The following is a 9,553-nucleotide window of genomic DNA, read 5'->3' on the forward strand; positions in this document are numbered from 1 at the left end:
CAGTGACCCACGATCAGACACAGTCAGCTGCTTCCTCCAAACAAGCCTGCAAAATGTCTCCCAAACCAAAGCTGTTCCTCAACCCCAAGCCAGGCAGGCCTTCATCCTCGCCAGCACCCACAAGCCCTCTCCCCAGGCAGCCACAGCTTCCTCTCCCAAGCAGCGCTACCACGCCGACTCCCCTGGCCGCTGACCTGTTTGCTGATCCTGGTGGCCCTGGTTCCTGGTTCATTGCAGTCTGTCCTCACTGCGGTCCACAGCCAAACCCAAAGTCACATCACTTTTTCTTGGCTCCATGTCTGTTTGGTGAAGAAGCCCATCAGTTAGGGACATCTGGGCCCTACCCTTATTAATCGCACTTGCTATTTTGTCTGTGTGTGGGAAGTAAGGCTCTGTGCACTCTGCTCAGGGCATGGGCCGCAGTCTCGAGGCATCCAGTGGGAGTCCAGGTCTTCTGTTGTCTCAGGAGAAGGGATGGGGAATAGGATCACCCTCCTAGGAAATGTTCTTGTCTTCCTGTTCTCCCCATGAGGGCACTTGCCTGGAGCCCCCATGTAGCATGAGAGCAGTGACTAGGGTTGGGGGGGAAGAGCAGGGGCTGGATGGTGTCCAATGCCCAGTCCATGTCCTGTTGTTCCTCCCTGGTCTCTGCTTGGTCCAGTAGACACGCGGATGTGTGAAATGACATGGGCACAGGACGCAGCTCAGATCCCCCGGGAACCCAGAGGGGTATGAAGCCTCCGGGGTGGGCCTGTGAGCCCGGGGTGCAAGCCCTTGTTGAGAAAAGCCAGGAGGTCTCTACTCCAGGCTCTTGGTGCAGGAGCGGGAGGAGTCAGGGCACCTATAGGGTGGGGAACACTCCTGAGAGGATTGTCAGATGCCCCCAGAGCTGGCCACGGTGGAGCAAGGAGAGACCAGGCAGGCCCATGTCCTGGCACAACCAAGCTGGTTCCTCCATCAGGCCCTGCTCTAGTCGCTGATCCTGCTGCTGGGACAAGACCACATTACAGCAGGGCTTGTGCTGGGGAGCAGGAAGGGAGGGGGAAGAGATGGGGTGTCTGGATGACTGACTCATGCCACCGGGCTGATGCCTGGAAATAATCTTACCCTCAGGCACAAAACCCATGCTTCTGCATCCCCTCCACCCCTGCCTCCAGTTAGTGGGAGGGAAGAGGAAGTCAATGTGTTCATTTTTTGTAAGTCCTCATCAGATGGTTGTAGAGCAGGGCATCCCACTGTTTGCACAGCAGCAGCTCAGGTTCCCCAGCAGCTCCCAGTACGGCTCTCACAGGGCTGGATGAGTGCAACACTTTGGGCTGGACACTGTGGGGCTTGGAGAAGAAGCCTTGAAAAAACAGGGGGCTACTCATTTTGGGTTGCTAATACCACAGCACTGGTAGTGCTGGGCGCTGCTGGGTGCAGTTTCCATTACATGCAAATAAGCGCAGACTCTGGTAGCTCTGGAGCCATTGTCAGTGCCGAGCCCAGGCCCCTGCATGAAGCACCCAAGAGAGCAGCTGAAAATCACGGTTGCAGACCCACCAACCCGTGCAGCCATTGCAGGGGGCACTGAGATTCAAGACAAACGCTGACCACTGTCATGGGACCCGTGTTTCCCATCTGCACCAGGACCTCAGCTGGGTAAAGAAATCCAGTGACATCAGTGGTGCTGAGACAAATCCCACCAGCGGGGCTTGGGCCTGCTGTGAGGTCTGGATATGAGCCAGAATGGGGCTATCCTGAGGTCCCCTTCCCTGGGCCTGGGGGCAGCGCTAAGTGGGGACAGGAGCTCCGCTGGCCCTGGGGATTGGGGATGCCCTCGTGCCCCTGTTAAAGCACCCGGCTGAGGATGCAGATGCCCTCCCCTGCCCTGGCCATGATCCAGCACTGAGCAAGGCCTCTGCTCTCCTTGCCTGTCTCAACCCCATGAGTCAAGACATACCTGCTGCCCTGTGCAGTGGGTGGGTGAGAGGGAGGGAGCTATTCCCTTCTTGCCCAGGGCAGCAGCTATGCAAAGGGGACTGAGCTCAGCTGCAGTCAGTCGGCAGGCGACAGCTCAGTGCCCAGGACACCGGGGAGCACAGCGCTGCTCGTGCTGGGTAAGTCTCTAGTGAAACAGCCACCCTGCCTAGAGCACAGCGCTGTGGGCAGGGGCTGTTTGGGGACAGGTGGGCAGTCCTGCATGCTCATGCTGTGATAGACTGTAAGGAGTGAGACGGGAGAGCCTGGGTGACACAGCACCTGCTTGCATCAGGGTCACTTTGGGGCAGGGCAGCAAATGCAGCTCCCTGGGACAGGGCTGCAGCCAGGGGCAGACGCCGAGGTGGGATCTAGAAAGAGACCCTGGAAAGTTGCTAGAGACTCAGAGAGAGAACTGCTGGCAACTGTGTCGCCAAGGGGGACTTTCCCAGATATCGAGTGCAGGGGAAAGGCTGCTAATGTTGGTAGGACTGGGATCCCCGAGTGTTAGAGATGACAGATTTACTGTCCAAACAGTCACTGAACCAGCAAGAGGTGATCCTGTTTGCGGCTTTGTCGTGGTGGTGGATTAAGTTATAAGGAAGTGGCAGTACTAGAAAATAGCTTTGGGCAGAGAGATCATGGATTGATTTGGTTGAAACTAAAGGGCGCCTATACACATGCAGTGAGGCTGCTCTGATGCATTGCAATTACAGTGCGTTGGCGCAGACTTGGTTAATCGAGTCTGCTGGAGCGTAGTAATTACCTGGCTCCAGCAGCCTCCAGCGTCTTGTGTATCAGCCTCCCCCTTACTTAAAAATGGTGGTGGAGGCTCTTGATCTAAAGCTCTTTCAAGGCCATTTTTAAGCATGGGGACACTGGTACATGAGATGCTCTGGGCACTTTAATTGGAGCGGCTCTGGGAGTCTAGCGCCCAGCCCCACCCTGGATCATGTCTATAAAGGCCTAAGGGTTTACAGAGGAGCAGGTTTCCATTCGGAAAGGACAGACCTCTGGAGAGGGAGGTTGGCTGCACAGAGCCCCTCCAGGACTTGAGGGTGTGGACAGAAATGACAATTTTTGCCTGATCTGGCCACAGAAAGCAGTCTACAGCTATGACGAAGCAGAGGGGCATGACTGCAGACTGTCTTAAAAGGGCTTGGGAGGGTAAGGCAGGTGCATTGGAGCCCTTCCAAGAGGGGAGGAGCTCCAGTCCGCCAACCTCACCCTCCAGTGCCAGGGGGTTTAACCCCCAATATGTGCTCCATCTGCTCCCTTTCCCCACTCCCATCTCAAAAGAGCATGTGGGCTGGCAGGGGGAATGGCTTTGCAGTGGAGACCCAGCTGCAGGCTAACAGCTGCAATCCCCAACTTCCCTGGACCCAACAGTCAACTTCTGCTGTGTCCGGGGATCATTTCAACTCATGGCACTTCCTGCAAGTGGAATTTCCCCATTTCCTTGAAAACGCTTGATTCAAGCAGTGAAGAATCATTAGGAGTCCAGCTCCTCTGACTTCACAGGGCTTCCCCGGAGGTACTACTTCATCATCTGTGAATGCTTTAGTTAATTGGCTTTGATGCCTTCAAACTACTCCAGACTTCCTTTTTTATTGCATTTTCCCACACAGGCTTATATTAACTAAACATGATGCGAGAGGCAAGGATTTCTTAGGGTGGTGTCTTTTATTGGACCAGCTGCATAGCTGGGATACAGTCCCACAAGCTTTTGAATGCAAAAACATTTTTCATCAGGTCCCTTGTATTTCTCTATTCCAGCTATATAGTTGGACCAATAAAAGATACAGATCTAAGAAATCCTGGTCTCTCAAATAATTTCTGGACCATCATGGCTACAACATCGCTCTTAAACTACCAAAATATTTCCATCCTACCATATAGCAGTAAAAGACCAACTATTTATCCAATGGGATTATAGCTGACTGGACACAGTTATGTTTCCAATCAAAAGACCAAAACGCCCAGATGCTGAAGCCGTTACTTCTCACTATGTCCAGTGTTTCTTATAAGCACTGATCAGCCCTTGCCCCAGTGTAACACCAGTGGCCTTGAGCTACACTGGTGTAATGCTGAAGCTGCAAAATGTTGCTCTTACGGGGACTCTCAGCAGCTGCGGACTGAAGAGTCTCTTCAGACATCTCAATGGGGCAAACAGCCCTGCTAGGAGGGTGCTAGGAGGAAGCAGAGCTGACAGGGAGCGACCGAAAAGGCTTGTCAGCAAAAAGGCATGTCCTGGAGGTGGAGAGGTGCAGGATGCAGTAAGAATTTACACAAGCCAAGTGTATATACATCTTGCAAAGGAAATGACAGCAAAGAGCAAAAGACACTGCTGCCACAGACAACAGGAGAAGTGAGATTGCAATGCAGTGAGGAAAGGTAGAGGTGAAAGATGACCTCGGGAAGACCCAAGAGCAAATCAGGTGCTTTGCCTCCATGCTTAGTGGTGATGATAAGTGTGGATGCTGGAGGCAATGGTAGGACGTGCGATAGAGATGAGGGCTCAGCCAGAACTGAAGTGAGGAGACAAAACCACAGCATTTGATGCGCCCCTGCTGGAGGGATCCACGATCACCGGCTCCAGGCCTGCTGCAGCCGTGAGCTACGAAAGAACTGGCACAGGCATCGCAGGCTCTGGGGTCCCCATCTAGTCCCTGGGATGTGCCCATGGGTGAGAGGTGGGAGGGCAGTGGGGAGAGGCCTGGTGGGGACACTAGGACATGGGGAAAGGGTTGGGGGAAAATCATTTCTCCTGGGGCAAGGAGTGAAAGGAAAGGGGATAGACTGAGGAACGAAGCACAGGGCCCACAGCCATGGGTGGGGTGGGAAGACAGAGGAGAGCTGCATGGGGGCATTGGGTCTTGTGGAGGGAGGAATCTCCTGCCCGCTGGTTGGCTGGAGCTCAGGGACATGAAGGGAGGGAATCAGGCTCTTGGCATCAAAAGCAAACTCTCCTCCTGCGACCTCAAAACAGAGAAAAACCAAAAAAGCCCACACACCAAACCGCAAAAGCCCACACACCAAACACCCAAGCCTGGCCCACTGCACATGCTCACACACACACAGGCTGTCTCATAGGGTGAACTCCCTAGGCAAACTCCTTCCCTCTGCTTCTTGGTAGCAATAGTCTTGAACCTCCCTCCCTTTGGGGTACATGGCTTGCCCCCCGCCACTGGAGCAGGGTTCTTCTCATCAGGGCTAAGGGCTCCGTCCCTGTTCTCCAGCTGGGCAGGGGGGACAAACTACCATCATCCACCCCCCAGAGAATCATAGGATCATAGACAGTGAGGGCTGGAGGGGACCCAGGAGGTCACATCCAATCCAACCCCTGCTCAAAGCAGGACCAGCCCCAATTGCAGCATCCCAGCCATATCTCTAGGTAACTCATTTAATTGCTTCTCCACCCTCCTAGTGAGATAATTTCTCCTAATATCCAACCTAAACTTCCCTTGCTGCAACTTGAAGCCATTTCTCCTTGTTCTGTCTTCTGCCACTACTGAGACCAGTCCAGCCCCATCCTCTCTGAACCCCCCTGCAGGGAGTTGAAGGCAGCTATTAAATCCCCCCTCAGTCGTCTTTTCTCCAAATGAAATAAGCTCAGTTCCCTCAGCCTCTCCTCATGCATCAGGTGCCCCAGCCCCCTGAACCATTTTTTGTTGCCCTCTGCCCGGCAACTAGTGATGTATTTCAAATTGGTTCTCTCGACCTTTTCCACATCCTTTCTGTAGTGAGGGGCCCACAGTTGGACACAGGACTCCATATGTGGCCTCACCAGTGCAGAATAGAAGGGATTTGCTGCAACTCTCCTACTAATGCACCCGAGTATAGCATTAGCCTTCTTTGTGACAAGGGCTCGCTGTTGACTCAGCTTAATGTCTGCTATAACCCCAAGGTCCTCTTTTGCAGAGCTTCTGCTTAGCTTGTTGGTCCCAAGCCTACAGCAGTGCATGCAATTCTTCCATCCTAAGTGCTGGACTCTACCCTTGACCTTGTTGAGCCTCATGAGATTTCTTTTGGCCCAATCCTCCAATTTGTCTAGGTCACTCTGAATCCTGGCTCTACACTCAAGTGTAACTACTACTCCCCACAACTTGGTGTCAACCACAAACTTGCTGAGGGTGCGCTCTGTGCTATTTTCCAGATCATTAATGGAGATATTGAATAAAACTGGCCCTGGACTGACCCCTGGGGCACTCCACTTGATACCAGCTGCCAACTAGACATTGAGGCATTGACTACTACCAGTTAAGCCTGAGGATCCAGCCACTTTTCTATCCCTGAGGCTGGAGGTCTCTCTGCATCGAGATGATGAAGGCCTCGTGCTTGCTGATGTTTCTGAGCCTGTCCACCTCCTCGTGCAACTCCCTTACTTGACTGCTGAGAAAACCTGGCAGGAGGCACCTCTCACACCCCAGCGCCGCCCCCCCCGGCTGTCCCTACCACGGACGTGCAGGCTGCACTCACTGCAAAGCCGGGCCAGAGCCTGGATGCAAGCCTGCACAGGGGCTGGCAGAGGAAGGGCTGGCAGGGGCAGGGGTTTGGCACAGTGACATTTTCCAACCCCCCTGTTCATTTTCTGTAAGATCCTTTTTCTTCTGCGGCTGTGTCATGGGGAACATTCCCTCTTCCGTCTTCAACTACTTCCCCTCGGCAAATTACGGATACTTAAAGGGGCTGGGCAAGCTCCCCTCTGCACTCCAGCTCTCCTGGTTGCCAGCCTGTTCACTGGTCCTGTGTCCCTGGCTCCTGTGTCATTGGGGTCTGGCAAGCCTTGGCTTTCGGCTTAGACAAGTCCTATGCCCTTGCTCACACTGCAGTTGGCCCCAAGCCAGCCACAGTCACCCACAATCGGACACAGTCAGCTGCTTCCTCCAAACAAGCCTGCAGATTTGTCTCTCAAACCAAAGGTGTTCCTCAACCCCAAGCCAGGCAGGCCTTCATCCTTGGCAGCACCCACAAGCCCTTGCCCCAGACAGCCACAGTATTAGTCACACTTCTTGTCTTATCATCAGTGTCTGGGAAGTGCAGCTCCACTCACAGTGCCCTGGTAATGGACTGTTTCCCCAAAGTGTCTAGTAAGCATCCCTGTTGTCTCAGCAGGAAGGATGGGTAATAGGATCATCTTCCAGTGAAATGTGCTTGTCTCCCTGTCCTCACCATGGGGGCCCTTGCCTGGAGCTCTCATGTGGCATGAGAGTGGAGGCTGGGGGTGGAGGGGATGGGCAGGGGCTGGATGGCTTGGATGCCCAGTCCATGTTCCTCCGTGCTGGGTGCAGCAGAGATGTGGGTGCCTGAAATGACACAGGCACAGGCTGAACCCCAGATTCTCTGGGAGCACTGAGGTGCACGATGCAGTCTGGGGGGAACCATGAGGGCCTGGCATGGGGCATTGTTGGTTGAAGCTGGAGGAATTTATTCATGATCTTGGGGCAGGAGCTGGAGGAGTCAGGACACCAGTGGAGCAGGGAACTCTCCTGAGAGGATTTTCCAGTGCCCCCTGAGCTGGCCCAGGAGAGGAGACTCTCCACGGCCACCGTGGAACAAGGGGAGATCACACAGGCCCATGCCCCAGTCTGGCTCTGCTGCCTGCAGGCCTGGGGCATGAGCCATGGCTGCTCCCACTCGCAGGTCCTTGCTGGAGCTGGAGCTGGAGCTGGGGGCTTGTTTTGCAGGACCCCCGTGTGTGCGGCGTGGACCATGCTCCGAGGGCAGCCCCTCACCCTGCTGCGGCTCAGTCTGACTCCAGCAGTGCACGGCAAAGGTGCAGGATTGTGGCTGGGCTGGGTGTGGCAGGCAGCCCCCTTTGTTTCTCCCCAAAATCGCTGCTCAGTGACAACGTGATGAGGATGGACCCAGCAGAGGAGACGCACCTTTACCCTGTCTCTTTAGGTAACCGGACCTGGCTACATTCCTGAGGGAGGGGGGAACCTGCTCCCCCTGCCCACGGGACTGGTATCAGCCACCTGGGTGAGGGGCATCTACCTGGTGGGCTGGAGTCTGCCTGGCAACTAGTGATGTATTTCAAAATGGTTGGCCGACAGCCGACAGGTGCTGGCCTCCACTGGACCAGGTGAGCGAGGTCACAGGGGCTATACAAGTTAAGACTGCCCAGGAGGAGGGGGCAGCAGCCATGCCGGGGACTCAGACTTAGAGAGGAGCTTTACTGTCTGACACTGGCTCTCTCCCCCATAGCTCATGAGCTAGGAACAGCTTGCCTCCAGAGGGGATCTCCAACAGCCTCGGGATGATGCTTATGAGTAAGCTACTCGAGATCTGGTTAGCTATCTAGCTGGCAGTAACTCAGATGTGTGATCAAAAGGCTACCTCAGCCAGACTGTTTTGCTCGATGGGATTTCTAGGATATTGCTCTATCTTGTACCCTATTTTCACCTGACCGCTGCAATCAATAAAGTTCTCCTTTGTGACTGGTGTGGGAGACTTATTGAGGGGTGAGTCTACATTATGCCCAAGAGACCCCTTAGGTCTGCGGACTAAGGGAGACTGTACTTTTGGCCCCCGACATGGGGAAGTGCCCCAAGCGCCTGTACTGTGTCGAGTACCCGTAGGACATTAGGCCTGTGTTACCCCGAGGACACAGGGCTGGGAGTGAGTCCCTTCTCGGGGTGGTGGCTGTGACGTTACCCCCAGGCTAGCGAGTGTGCTCCGGGAGAGGGGTCGGCCGGACACGAGGCGCCCCAGGGAGGCGTCCGGAGCCTGGCAGGTGGTCGGGGCAGGGAGGTGGGCGGCTCAGCGCAGGAGTGCCCCCTACTGGCTGGCCGCACTGGGACCTGGCTGCACTGAGGCTGCCCTGCCACCAGCAGGTCCCCGTCACACCCCATGCCCGGCTCCACTCCCTGCCACCAGCAGCTCTGGTTGCAGTCACTCCCAGTGCCTTGCACCCTGCCCAGTACCCGGCAGCCACAGCCTGCCGTGTTGCACATGCCCGGCCTGGCCTGGCCACTGGTTTCATCCACACCAAACGGCCCCCCGCTCCCCGTGCCCACCTTCCAGGCATCCAGGGGTCCCTGTCTGGCAGCAGCCCCTGGACCCAGTCCCAGCTGGCCTGTGAGTTAATCTGCCTATGCTCCTGCTGCTGGGGCATGATCACGTTGTGGCTGGGGTTGTGCTGGGGAGCAAGCAGGGGGAAGGTCTGGGATCTCTGAGTGACTGACTTATACCACCAGGCTGGTGTCTCAGTCTCCGGCAGTAACCCTGCACATCCTCACCCGTGGCAGTTAGTGGGAGGGAAGGGGAAGTGGACACGTTCATTTTCTAGAAGTTCCCGTCAGAGCCGGGCAATGCCTGTACAGCAGCTGTGGGCCCCACAGCCTGCAGCTCCTCTCTGCCCCCCAGGGCATCCCACTGTTTGCACAGCAGCAGCTCAGGTTCCCAGGCAGCTCCTGGCGCGGATCTCACAGGGCCGCACAGGTGTGACACTTTGGGCTGGACACTGCGGGGCTAGAGAAGAAGCCTTGCAAGAGCAGGGAGCTACTGTTTGGGTTGCTAATGTCACAGCACCGGCAGTGCTGGGCACCGATGGGCGCAGTTTCCACTACGTGCAAATAAGCGCAGACTCCAG

Source organism: Crocodylus siamensis, chromosome 6 (assembly GCF_052110815.1).
Source record: "Crocodylus siamensis isolate JL-2025a chromosome 6, ASM5211081v1, whole genome shotgun sequence".
Classification (NCBI taxonomy): domain Eukaryota; kingdom Metazoa; phylum Chordata; order Crocodylia; family Crocodylidae; genus Crocodylus; species Crocodylus siamensis.